Source organism: Lytechinus variegatus, chromosome 1 (assembly GCF_018143015.1).
Source record: "Lytechinus variegatus isolate NC3 chromosome 1, Lvar_3.0, whole genome shotgun sequence".
Lineage (NCBI taxonomy): Eukaryota > Metazoa > Echinodermata > Echinoidea > Temnopleuroida > Toxopneustidae > Lytechinus > Lytechinus variegatus.
Window position 1 is genome coordinate 757,514 of NC_054740.1, and position 14,959 is coordinate 772,472.

The window sequence follows — 14,959 nt, forward strand, 5'->3', positions numbered from 1 at the left end:
TCCCCTGAAGAACCATTCTTCCGAGGACAGGTGTACGTTCTTTTCTTAAGAACTTTCACCTTCTTGTCCTTAGTATTCTGTTTAAATGAAAAAAAGCTAAGATAAAATTGCCCATAATGAAGGTTCAATGTTCCAGGTGTTTGTATTTCCATAATATTTCCAGTTTGCTTGTTAAACATTAAATGCACAAGATCATGAAGCAGAATTACCAGAAAAAAATAAACGTTAAGTGAGTAAAGTTAATGATTAAGTAGTGTCAGTGAAATAAGGCATCGTTAGTTTTATACTGTAAGTAGCAGAAACACCCCCTCCCTGCACCCCCCCCCCCCTAGAGAGACGTTTCGTGCGCGCAGTACCTCTAAAATGAAATCCTAGCAACGCCACTGGCACTGATTCTATTTAGTTACCGGGAATTATTTGACCCCCTTTCCGATAACAGGAACCTGTTACGCCGCTACAACGAGGCGTTTTAAACCACTCGACCGCGGCAACCGATGAAGGGTCTAGCGGACCCTCGGCCTCGCAGACCTTCGGTCAAGAGGTCGGACCATGTTCCAACCATACCATAATTTTGATGTGGCATTAAAAAAGGAAGTTCACATCAAAGCTCTCGTATCTTGTGAATAAAACTAAAAGAACCATTTTTATGTGAACTAGCATGTTTTTGTAGCATTGATAATGGCAAAATCCAATGAAAATACTCATTTTTCACCTTTCCTTTGTGATCAAGTGTCAGAATTGCTTTCATTAACCTTTCCCCACTAATCCAGAAAAACTTTGACATGTATGAGAAAGCTCAATGCAAAACTGCACACAAAACACCTGGGCCCCGTTGCATAAAACTTTTGCCGGAGTTTTTTTACGGCAAAAAATCAGGAAACTCCGGCAAAACTATTTCAAGGCAGCTGCTCAGGATCTGTCCCAAGTACCATGTAGAGTATTCACCTGTCTATGGCTTCAAGAATAATTAGAACGTTGACATAAGCCTTATATAGGCTACGCAATAAGGTAATTACAGAAAATTTCATTTAATTTAGTAAAAATATGGCCTAGGAAGGTCTACATTTTAAGTGAAGTGGGGAGAATAGTTGGTGGTTTAATTTTTTAAAATATATCAACCCTGTGACAGGACAATAAATAAAAATCATAGATAAAATCTAGTTCTAGTTTAACTTTAAGTAAATCTATATGATTACAGTGTTTTTTGAAAAGTTATGCTGTGAATAAATCGATGCAGTTGAACTTAACCCTTTAAATTATTCAAAACATAAGGCTTTAAAGTTGAACTTGGGCAGTCTGCTCTTTTCTTTGCTACCGTGACCTTTATCGCCAAAGCCTCCGGCTGGCGAGCTGGCCGCTGGATCAACCTCCATGCGATATGCGACGATGTGTTGTTGGAGTACCTTCTAAGCCGCCTCTATTTTTGCTGTTTTTTACCATTTAACCACCTTTACAAATCCAAATATTTACAAGTTCTATAAGACATACCCAGAAATACTACCCTAAATCAACTGAAATACTCAGAAGTATGAGCTAACTTTATTTTAACGATTGAACAGACTTGTACTGCAAGTTCAATTTTACGAGGAAAACTTGAATAGCAGTCGATACGGCCTAGTCCCACACTTGCAAAAATAAGTTGGAACTTCAAAGTAAGATAAGGACGCGCTCACTGGACATCTTAATTTCTCACCTTTGCCAGTCTCATTTTTCTTTAACAGGTCATAAAAACTGGGTGATGATTGAGGAGGGGCATGCTGGAGGAGGTCTATCTTTCACTAAAAACAGACCTAACTTATCTTTTTCTTCCCCGTCGCTCGGCTCGCTCCAGTCCATGACAGACGACGATCGAGCACGTAAACAAAAGGGAAAATGAAATATCCGACTGATATCAAAACTTACACTATATATACAGTGACCCGAAATTTGTGTGGATTCCTTTTAATTTCACACTTGTGTCTACATGTGTATAATAGAATGCTGGGAATAAAATGTAGTAAAGTAAAAAAAAAAAAAATAGCCATCATCGAAAGTTCCTTAAGAAAAATGAACGGGAACTGAGAGCTATGTTTTTTCTTTTTTTTCTAGATTTGTGGTTGCTTTATAAAACCCCGGGAATAAAACTAAATTAATGATATGATGGGACCAAACTGTCCAACAACTTACATGCAATGACAGGGGAAGAGAGAGATAGCAAGAGCGGAGTATTCTGGAAGGGGGGGGGTAAACAGCCTAGGCCTACACAATGTATTTACAAGGTACAAATAATAAAATTCAATTCAATCACACCCCCCCCCCCCTCAATGCCATTATTCAAAACATATTTTTAAATAAAGTGGAGGAAAACATTTTGTATCACATTGCCTATATTTCAAAAGGTACTTTTTTGTTGTTGGTGCTTTCTTGGCAATGTTAAAAATCTTTCCAAAATATCAAAATTAGTAATTTCATTAGAATATAGATCTACATAAAGCATTAACAACACCATGCTTGTTACTTTTTATGCCCCATTATACTTCAGTCAGACCATAGTGTTGAATAGTGTTGAAGGTGGGGCAATATACAGGGGGGGGGGGAATTAAGACTTGATGTTTTTCTTGGTAACATTTTTATGCAAAAATAAAAAATATTTTCCTTTATGGGCAAACAGGGATGGTGAATTTTATTTTTTTAGTCAGAGGCAAACCAGAAGGTTAAATTTTTGTTCTACTGTCAATTAAAATATTACACAACTCAGACGTCTCTGTCTTAATAATTCCTTTTCTTCTTCTTCTCTCTACCTTTCTCCTTTTTTAAACAATTCTCAATTATCATATGTTTAAAATAATCTAATTAGCAATTGAGAATAAGGAACACTTATCACTTGTTAAGAATTGTTTTCTTCTCTCAATTAAATTACAGTCACACAACTCAGATGTCTCTTTCTCAATACTTTATTTCTTTTTTATCACTTCTCTCGCAATTCATCCTCCTTTAAACAATTCATTTCTCATAGAATTATACATTTGAAATAATTTTATTTGCAATCACTTATTAAGAACAATCAGAGTGACAGTCCAAAGAACTCATTATGAACAATAATAATAGTTTGAATTTAATTGAAAATAATTCTTAGTCAATTCATATTTTAATTTCAATGCTAACAGTATCCCATACCATTGTATGCATATTGAAAGATGTGATTGAATGTTGACAAGGTCCCTTTCCTTTTAAATCAACAGAACAGTGCCATTGGATAACCTTTTGCAGATGGCGAATTGCAAGGCATCCTGTTGGGCAATGCAGGATATATAAGAACCATGGCTTATGACACCAGTGTGGGATCCACAAACAATGCTGACAGAAAATATAACAGACTTGCAAGATGAACATGTATAAATAAACTTTAAAACTGTTCTTGCACAGGGATTCCCTTTAAGATTTCAGAACCTTAATTTTTATGCTGCATTGCAAGGCACTTGTTCAAATTTTATTCAAGTATTGAATGAATAACATCTATCTACTGAGATGAGAATAAAGTTCAAGTTTAACTTTCTCAATCCTAAAGGATGTAGTCTTTGCCATTATTTTGTATAAAATTATGAGGCAATGACATCAGCAATTTATGCCTAGGTCACATTTGCCGGCCGGTGGCCTTACGGCTAGTCGAAATCAGCCATTTTATTCATCCTTGTACCAGCTTCATGTAGGTGGTTCGTATAATAATACATAAAACGGCTTATTTCTACTCGCCGTAATGTGACCTAGGCAAAACTCATTTTCATATTACTTGTTCAAACATATGCTTTTGGAAATTTCCAAAGTTCAAGGTGATTTTACTTCATTTTCTAAAAAGAATATTCAACAGGTTTTCAGTCTACTCATTTCTTCTTTTGAAGTGTTTCTGCAGTTCAAGTTTTACTAAAAATTCTACAGATGATGAAAACATCTAATAAAATAATTTCAATATTAATTCCAGAAGAATATAAATTGTATGTGGCATTGAAGCTACTATTTTTAGAGTTGACAGAAAAGATGAATTCATAAAAGCCAACATAGCCTGGTTGATTTTAGAATGTAAAATTTGCTTCTTAAAAAAACAATAGCAGCAGCAAACGATTCTTTTTGATGAATATTGTTTTTAAAATTTCTCATACATTTCATTTATTTCATTTTCAATGGAAATTGTTTGAGACACTATCATAAATAACATGACATTAATTATTTTAATTAGTAACTGTCAATGAAACAATCTTGCCCAATCTCTGTAATATAGATATTGCTGTATGGATTTCTACAGATAAAGATTTTTGTTCATATTTTGCTTAAGTTAAAGCTGCATTGAGCTTTTCAGCAGGAAACCAAGGGAACATCATAAAAAAGGTGGATTATATGCACCAATAAGTAGTTGATGCCTTCTTTAAAATTCAGCAAGATTTGCTCAGAACACGGGTAATATTTATTGTAGATGTTAATGGACATCAGTAGTAAAATACGAACAAAAAAAAAGGAAGTTGAATTGTTCAACATTACTTCTGATTTCCATTAACAAACTGCTGCAAACAATTGTGGATAATTTTTTATTTAAAATATTTGCAGCAAAGCTTGCTGCATTCTGAGTGTCTCCTGTTGAACTTGCAGCAGATCCATGCTCCTGGTACTCGGTGTGCTGGTCAAAACAGGAAGGGCACCTTCTCTTTCTTCTCTTATGCTGGGTTTCATCTTGGTGTCCTACACAATCAACTACCGGTAGATCCCATCTACCCTGGATGTCAATGGTGCCTCGGGAACAGCTTGAGGTTCCCCCTCAACCTCCTTCTCTTTCTCTGGCTTCCCCATGTCCAGAAGCAGGCTGCCTTATGTGAAAGCTGCACATCAAGAAAAAGAATCTTTGACTTAACTTTAATGACATCTTCAACCATTCCGCATTTTTTTTATTGACTTACTATGATTCAACATTTCTTATTTCATTTTAAAAACTTTAAATCATTTACCAACTCTGAACGAAATCTCTCAAGCTGGCAATAAATAGTAGTTGAAGCTACTTATACCTTGCGGAAATTTTCATGAGGAAAAAAACAACTGTCCCCTTTGACAAACAGATTTAATTAATTCAAAATGAATGAAAGGAATTCTATGGGTTACAGATGATTAATATTCTGGGTTTTAAATAATGTGAATTTTTCATTGTAAACCAGTTTACCTATTTTTTATAGGGAGATCCATCTTATACAAATTTCAATCAAAATTATGCTCATTTCTCAAGAAAATGAATGAAAGAATATAGAAAAAAGCGAAAATAAATAAAAGATCCTTTGATATATTTATTTCAAATTTTGTTATGCATCAGTGTAATAAATCTTTACTGTAAAACTAACCAGTTACTCAGATGTCTCAGTCTCTGTCTCCTGGCCATGGATGGACCCAATGCTTGGCCTAGTTCCTCATGACTGCCAGCACGATTTCCATTTTGACTTCACTTTACCAAACTGTTCACCTCCTAAAGATTTAACAAAGTACAGTAATGCCAAAATTATAAATGTTATAATTGCAAACAGGGATCAAAGCAGAAGGATCTTAAAAGTGGAGTGAACATCATTAATAAACTATGAAGGGTGATTTTGACTCGCCTCACCCCAGGCACAGATCCAGAAATTTCCAAAAGGAGGGGCACTTTTGTCCAGAAAATGTTGACAACCAAAAAAATAAAAGGTTATGACTTGCATATATACATGGTACTTCCAACAATTTTTTTGAGGGGGGGGGGGAGAAGAACACTTTGTTTTTTATTTAGAATTTAGCAGTGACACCCAATCCATCCTTAACCCGTTGAGAATCATGGGGGTACATTTGTAAGTTTCAAAATTTATGCATCCACTATTGCCACATCAAAAAATAAAAATATTAAACGCACAAATTTTCCAAAGATCTCTGGTGATTTTTTTACATTTGACCTAGTGACCCCAAAATATAACCTGATCATTGTTACTCCCAAATGTATATTTGCCAAGTTGAAGTTGAACCATCAAAGGGTTCTTCATTTATCACAGGAACGATGTATATTCAGTGAACAAGGCATGTCACCTTTGACCTTGATACCCTCAAAATAATCAAAGTATCATCAATCCTACATGCATACTTGGACAAAGTTTGAAATCAAACTGTTCTTTACTTATCAGAATAAGTTAAGAAATGATGGCCAGATTACCCAAAAACCTGCCCTCGGCCCCACCTCCGATGGGTGGAGGTAAAAAATTCTAGATATTTTGGATTAGTTGCATGACAATTACAACAAAATAAAATTTAAGAGATAGTGATCTTTATTTTTTTCTTGATGCATATAAAACATATTCTTAACTCTTATAAATAAAAATACACACCAGTCTTTGTCTGATTCCTAGCGTAACCATTCATTCTAATGTTAGATCACTCCAAGATCACCTCAGATTGGAGGCAGTCCGACCTAGGCAGCCAATAGCATCTCCACCCAGGCTCTCTGTCTGGTTTCTGCAAACCTTTATTTAAAATGCAAACACAAACAAATCATAAAATATGCTATATAATAATTGAAAAGACACTCTGCACTTAATGTCACGAATGTCTAAATTTATTTGACAAAAATCTCATTTCATGGCATATCATTAATATTTTTCTACTTTTTAAGTTATATAAAAAATTAAAATTGCAATCTATTTATGTAACTAGAGTTCAATTTGGGAATTTATAAGATAGATGTGTTGTACTATTTCAGTTTTATTCCATGAAAATCCAAACTTGTAATCGTAAGAAAATAAGATTTCATCATTTTCAATGGACATATCAAAAAATAAATAAATAAATAATAATTTTCAACGAATAGCAAGAGGTAATTAAATGCGCATACATTCGTAATTCCGAAGGTTCGGTTATTCCGAAGGTTCGTATTTCCGAAGGTTCGTAATTCCGAAGGTTCGTAATTCCGAAGGTTCGTCAATCCGAAAACGAAATAAGGTTCGTAATTCCGAAGGTTCGTTAATCCGAAAACGAAATAATGTTCGTAATTCCGAAGGTTCCTTAATCCGAAAACGAAATAAGGTTCGTTAATCCGAAAACGAAATAAGGTTCGTTAATCCGAAATTTAAATAAGGTTCGTATTTCCGAAAATGAAAATAATTCATTTTGGTAACAAAAACGATGATGTCATAACAAGATTGCACGATATTATGCAATGATAGTAATAACAATCGATGATACATGCGTGTGTTGGGGCCAAAGCATGTATTTCATTAAGAATATAGGCGCCCTGATCAAGCATAGGTTAATTTCGATTTTATCTGAGCAATTGCTGCCTATAAGCAAATGGTTTAATTAAAGATGCAGGGAATCAAGTTTGTTGGAAGCGTGCGAGCAACCTCTGGTAATAGGATTTGTATTGGAGGGGATGTCATTTTTAATAAAAGCTTCTGCTGGTAATAAAAATAAAAATAATACTAATAATGATCCTTGTGAGATGTTGAAAGTGCGAATCGCAAGCTCAAACTAGTAGACATTCCATGTAACAAGACGTGAAGTGAGCATTCGGAGCTTTTTTTGTAATCGTGAGAAAGATGTGTATCTTTCTAAAGAATTAATGCGAGGGCGAGCTGTAATTTGTTTATATACTGACCTGGGGCCCGTTGCATGAAACTTTTTACCTGAGAAAACTCAGGTTGTTTTTACAGGAGTTTTTGCCCTGTGCTAAAGTCAATGGCGGAAATCAGACTAACCTTAGTTTTCAGTTTTTACCAGAGTTTTCTCAGGTAAAAAGTTTTATGCAACAGGCTTCAGAAAGTAATCTTTTAAGGACTGCATTTAGTGACTCATGAATAGAATATATATCTCACGAACTAAATAATGAGAGCGCGAACCGCAAGCTTAAAATTTGTGATATTCCAACCTGAAAACTGGACATTCTAAGCATTCTTGTAAAAAAATAATAATAGCTGGGAGAATAGTTTTCAGAACTGAAGTGGCTCCCCTGGGTAAATAATATCTATATCAATATTATCATTCTAGGCCCACATGAAATTTCCAAAAGTTTGAGCACGTGATTCGCTCGCAACATCTCACAAGGATGCCCTTTTAACAGTAATTGACCAAAAAGGTGAATTTTACATCTTCAGATTTGACTTTTTCCCCCAAACCGCTTGCTCTCTACGCTCGCAGAAATGAAACGTAAATATATAACTTTAGTGATCACTTAAAAAATTGTGCTCAATTTAGTTACTACAAAACACACAACCTCTTTACACAGATGATAATCTAATGGTGAAAATATCCGTTTGCACCAAATTACCCCTATTGGCCCCTTTTTTTGCTTTGCCCCCCCCCCCCAAAAAAAAAATACGTTCCGCCGCCATTGGTTAAAACACGCATCGTCTTCATGGCTAACTGCAAAAAGTTCTTAAAATGTCCCCTTTAGATCAGGTCAGAGCTTATATATTTAAAAATTCTGTTCGCGCTTCTTGCTAGCAGTTATTATCTAAATTTAGTTACATAGGCATCTCGCTTTGAAGATCACAAACATATTGCCCATCATATTAACAAAAATATATAGCTCGCGCTCGCATTATTTAAAAAGGGTTTATCATGTTATTACATATTTACTTTATTTTATAAGGATAAAGCTAATTATTGACTGTAAGGACTACCCTTTCAAAGAAACAATCAAAAATCAACTTTAAACTGCCGATCAAGGAAAATATGGCTAAAACAAATTGCCCCCCCCCCCTCTATTTGACGAAAGTTGGATCCGCCGGGAGGGAGGCAGGGGGCATCAAAATGAAATAAAAAACAGGGGAATTAATATTTTCCAAAATGGGAAAGTTCCTTTTTCAAAAATAAATATGCCGTTTTTCATGTTTTTTCGAAATAAAATACTCTTTTTAAAGTATACAAGTTAAGTTGAGTTTTCAGGCTGGAATATTGAAAATTTTCAGCTTGCGCTTCGCACTATCATTCGATTGGTGAAATATGCATCCTAAAAAGGTCACTAAATGCTTTCTTTAACAGGTTCCTTTTCTGGTCAGTATGTTTAAGCTCGCGTTTTGCGCTCGTGTTAATTCTTTAGTTAGATGCACATCTTTTTAATGACAGCAGAAATCTGCTCGGATTTTTAAAAACTAATTTTCATTTTTTATTGAAATAACCTAAAGTTTTAGCTTGTGATTCACACTCGCAACACCTCGCAATGATGCCATTTTAAGAATAATTGACCACAAAAAACGTTATACAACTTCACCTTTGAATTTGTTTTACCAAGCCGCTCGCTCATTATACCCTCTCCCCCCCCAAAAAAAAAAAGCCTTAATATACATTTTGCCATAATAAGAAGTCACTTCAAAAAAGTTTTTCTCTACTTAATCACTATCAAACACACAAAGACTTCAAGCAGATGATAATCTTAAGGTGAAAATATCACCAAAGTGCCCATTTTGACGTATGAGTTTCATTTTTTGGCTTTACCCCCAACGAAAATTCGTTTGGCCGCCCTTGCCTTCCCATTCTCATAATAATTGAACGGCAAAAGTGTCCCCCTCCCCTTGCCTCTGCTTTCCCGGTTTTCATTTTTCGGATTAACGAACCTTATTTTGTTTTCGGATTAACGAACCTTATTTTGTTTTCGGATTAACGAACCTTATTTTGTTTTCGGATTAACGAACCTTATTTCGTTTTCGGATTAACGAACCTTCGGAAAAACGAACCTTATTTCGTTTTCGGATTAACGAACCTTCGGAAAAACGAACCTTATTTCGTTTTCGGATCAACAAACCTTCGTAACAACGAACCTTTTTTCGTTTTCGGATTAACGAACCTTCGGAACAACGAATCTTATTTCGTTTTCGGATTATCGAACCTTCGGAACAACGAACCTTATTTCGTTTTCGGATTATCGAACCTTCGGAATAACGAATCGTCGGAATTACGCCACAAATGTTCGGAACAACGAACCCTTTTTCGTTTTCGGATTAACGAACATCGAGGTATAGGCAATTTACGTGTTTCGGAATTACGAACCTTCGGAATTACGAAGCTTCGGAATTACGAAGTGTAACCATTAAATGAACTTAACTATTATTGATTCAGGTCTACACAATCACTAGCATAGCCAGGTGAGATTAGGTACAATATCTATTTTTTTTTTGGAGGGGTTGTATAAATTGAATAATCAACAGGAGGATTCTTACTCATTCCAAATATGCCTGAAAAACAATATTTTTTTTCTTTTCTTTCAAGAAGACAAAACCTGTTTAAAAAATTGCACTTTATAACTACTTATGTTCGACATTATCAGGCAGTAATGACTCCTTCTTCTTCACTTTTAGAAACTTTGCATTAAGATTATCAACATAAAAGATAAGCCTGTCTATAAATACTTAAAATGGTAGCAATTAGAATTTTGGCTAATTTGAAATTAAGCTGTATATCTTACCCTTTTACATGGTGATTGCTAACCAACAGTCTTGCGTGGTTTCTTCTCAAAAAGTCACACATGCACGTGAGTTGCTCCTGTGTATATACCTCAACAATTTAAGCTGTTAGATATTGAATGAGAAAATAAATAATCCTATTAGAAAGTCACAAATTAAGACTAGATAAAGCCATACAAATATTTGCATTGAGATTACTTTCAGTATAAATTATCAAATGAATATATACTAATAAGTTTGTGGTGAATTTAACCATTACTAGGATAGGACATTTTGATGGTTGATTCCAATTGTTGGACTTATTACAGCGATTAAAACTTAACAGAAGAAAATGAGCTCAGTACAAACTGGAAACAAATATTTGGATTGATCATTGAAATTCGCTTTTAGTCGTTTTAGATGATAAATAATCTAAAGGAATTTGTTAATTTCATCAACATAATTCAGAAATGCAAATTTATATGAACTTAGAATATCCAAAAGTGCAATATTTTAATGATTTTTTTACTTTCTATCTTAAACAAATAATCACTGATGTATATGCAATTGAGACCAAAATCAAATGTCTAGCCCCTTAACAACCAAAGTAATGCATGTTAAATACTAACAAATACAACATCCCATAGTCTCCATTCGGTCCCAAAATTACATTATATATATAATTTGTTTCTCTGCAAGAATTTTTTTATAAAGGATTTTCAAGATTCTTACTTTAATGGTAATATGATCATGTATTTCAATTAATTAAAAAAAATTGTAAAGAGTGTTGGATTATAACAAGCTTTAAATTGAGACCAATTTTTATTTCAACATTTAGCCACTGTACAGATTCACGTTCTCTGGCGTACAATTTTTTTTTGGGGGGGAGGGGACTGGCCCCCCATGGGTTAGACACTTAGACTATGGAGTATGGACCCTCTAAAAATGTTAAAAAACGAAATAAAGGGGGTAAAAAACAAATGAAAGGCAAAGGAGTGAAATATATTATTTTTTTAATCCAACACAAATTTCGATTTTTTCTTTTACTAAAAAAAACAATGGTAAAAGTTTTGGATCGCTCACGAAAAAAATTGCCCCCGATGCCATTGTCAGTGTCAGGCCCCCTCAAAATTCTTGGCACATTACGCTAAGTACTGTTGTTCATGATCGTGGTGTCGCAAATCCATGTGGGGTCATAGCAGATCCAGGGGAAGAGGGTCATATGGTACGAGTGCCCCCTATTTTATTTCAATTTTTTTAAGGGAGACATTAAGGCCTCCATTCAGAGTTGTCAAAATTTTTGGATCGCAGCACTGTAGGCCCTAGTGCATAGTGCCAATTCGTGCCCTGTATTAAGTAAAGACACAGGCTCTGGATCTGCGCCTGGTAACAGAGAGTCTATGCGCCAACAATCAATCTAGCTCTAGCTTTACGGTTACGCATCTTTTTTTAATTGAAGGGCCTGCATGTACCTTACTGAGTAGACCAACTGCTTCGATCTCTGTTTTGTTGGTTGTTCAACTGAACTCCGTTGGCTTCACTCACCAAATACAGAGACCGAAGTTCTAGCGCGATCTGTACAGGGGACTCAATGGCCATATGTCTATGTACTTAAGATCAGATACAACGGGGAAGTGAATTTGCGCGACAGCCGAGGTAAGTCACTGTTTTGGTCTCACCTGCGAAGCAAAGTGAGACTATAGGCGCCGCTTTTCCGACGGCGACGGCGGCGGCGGCGTCAACATCAAATCTTAACCTGAGGTTAAGTTTTTGAAATGACGTCATAACTTAGAAAGTATATGGACCTAGTTAATAAAACTTGGCCAAAAGGTTAATCAAGTATTACTGAACATCCTATTAGAGTTTCATGTCACATGACCAAGGTCAAAGGTCATTTAGGGTCAATGAACTTAGACCATGTTGGAGGATTCAACATCGAAATCTTAACCTGAGGTTAAGTTTTTGAAATGTCATCATAACTTAGAAAATATATGGACCTAGTTCATGAAACTTGGACATAAGGTTAATCAAGTATCACTGAACATCCTGCCTGAACAACCAAGGTCAAAGGTCATTTAGGGTCAATGAACTTTGGCCGAATTGGGGATATCTCTTGAATTCCCATCATAACTTTGAAAGTTTATGGATCTGATTCATGAAACTTAGACATAATAGTAATCAAGCATCACTGAAAATTTTGTGCAAGTTTCAGGTCTCATGATTAAGGTCAAAGGTCATTTAGGGTCAATGAACTTTGGCCGAATCGGGGGGTATCTGTTGAATTACCATCATAACTTTGAAAGTTTATTGGTCTAGTTCGTTAAACTTGGACATTAGAGTAATCAAGTATCACTGAACATCCTGTGCGCGTTTCAGGTCACATGACCAAGGTCAAAGGTCAATGAACTTTGGCCGAATTGGGAGTATCTGTTGAATTACCATCATAACTTTGAAAGTTTATGGATCTGATTCATGAAACTTGTACATAAGAGTAATCAAGTATCACTGAACATCTTGTGCGAGTTAGAGTAGTATTCAAAGTCAGCACTGCTGCTATATTGAACCGCGTGATGCAGGTGAGACGGCCAGAGGCATTCCACTTGTTGTTCCTTTTAACTTCATTTTTCTCCGTTTTTCGGCAATTAATGCCACGAGGGAATATAAATTTGCATTTTGGTAGCGTTAATTTTCAAAATTTTTATTCATTAAAGACAAAAATTGAAGAGCCCCGACGGGGGGATTTTGCATTGCAAGTCCCCTAATGGTGGCTGCACGATAGCGAGCCGTCTGTGTACGAGGAGAAAATTAAAAAAAAAATGTTAAAAAACTCCTCGAAACAGACGGCTGCCAGCTGTCTACTTACTGAGTTACTCAGGCTCGGGGGGGGGGGGGGCTTCGCGGTGGAGCCCTCAACTCAAGCTAACTGACTGAAGTCTCAACTTCTTTAAGAAAAAGTTAATTTAGATCTAGAATGTGGATTCTAGGCCTAAAGTTAGATCTGAAACTTTGATCTAACTGTTGTTGTTAGACCTAGAATCTAACCAACTTCAATTCAAGTTAACTTGTTTGACTTGGTGACGAACTAGTAAACTCCAAAGTTTGCAACTTTGCATTCAATTCTAACATGAAAAAATTGATTTAAACAACATGAAATTTTCATGTACTGATACCAATTATAATGTAGAATATGTGATCATAGCAAGAGAAATACGATAAATCGATAAATAAGCTTTCCAAACGTGTCGATGCATTTGGTGATTTCAGCTGTTTGCGCACCAAGTGCGACCAGCGCGGTCACATCACTATGCCGAAGCTCCGGCGGCAATATACATGGCCGAGACGCTGACCCCGCAGCCGCTTGCGACACAAAAATGGGACGATTCAAACGTGTAAAAAAATCGTGAATCTCACTTTCACGGTGCGAGCACGGATTAAAAACAATAACCAGATATTTTTGCAGATAATTCATCGACTTATAATGATAAAAAATAGCAAATATGAACACATTTGATAAAAAAAAATATCAAGCTTACGTTCTGTGGAGTCTCCAAGATTTTTTTTCAGCAGCCGCAGATACCGATCGTGATATCGGCTGATATCGGCATGCATCCTCGTCCAAGTTTATTCAGTCTTAAAAAACTCTGGCAAATTAAAAAACTCTGGCAAAAGTTTGCCAGAGTTTTTATGCCATGAAATTTTGACCGAATTTGAAACTGTGGCAAAAAACTAAAGTTTTTGCCATAGAAAAACTATGGCAAAAATAAGTTTTATGCAACGGGTGTTAAGGCCCTAAACCGCAAATTGCACCTAAACCGCAAATCGCCGCCTAAGCTTGTAGAAAAAAAGTATTTTTGAAACGAAGGACCTTGGATGAGTGGTTTCACTCCCCTGGTAACATTTAGTATTAAAGTTTGAAAATTTTTGAAAATAAGCTACTATTACTACTACTACTACTCCTACTCCTATACTACTACTACTACTACTACTACTCCTACTACTACTCCTACTACTACTACTACTAAAACTACTACTACTACTACTCTTACTGCTACTACTACTACTCTTACTGCTACTACTACTTCTACTACTGCTACTCCTCCTCCTCCTCCTACTACTACTACTACTACTACTACTACTACTACTACTACTACTAAAACTACTACTGCTACTACTACTTCTACTACTGCTACTCCTACTACTCCTACTACTACTACTACTCCTCCTACTCCTACTCCTACTACTACTACTACTACTACTACTAAAACTATACTACTACTCTTACTGCTACTACTACTACTACTACTACTACTACTACTACTACTACTACTACTACTAAAACTACTACTACTACTACTCTTACTGCTACTACTACTTCTACTACTGCTACTCCTACTACTACTACTACTACTACTATTTCGTACTGATTATGACTAAAATAATATGAGTACATGGCTTCATTACCCTCGTAACATTTTGTATTAAAGTTTTAAAAAGATTATAATAAATATTAAAAAAATTATTTATAGCGATTCTTTCTTTATTTTCCGCCTTTC

General features: G+C 35.5%; 1 long non-coding RNA gene across 1 annotated transcript; it reads right to left on the bottom strand.

Moving 5' to 3' along the window:
* Positions 1-4,520: 4,520 nt before the first annotated feature.
* Positions 4,521-13,971, bottom strand: LOC121408092. The gene is made up of 5 exons (XR_005969005.1): positions 13,940-13,971; positions 10,430-10,532; positions 6,360-6,494; positions 5,358-5,479; positions 4,521-4,847 (listed from the first exon to the last, which is right to left on the bottom strand). It is a non-coding gene; the product is annotated as an uncharacterized LOC121408092 (long non-coding RNA).
* Positions 13,972-14,959: the final 988 nt, after the last annotated feature.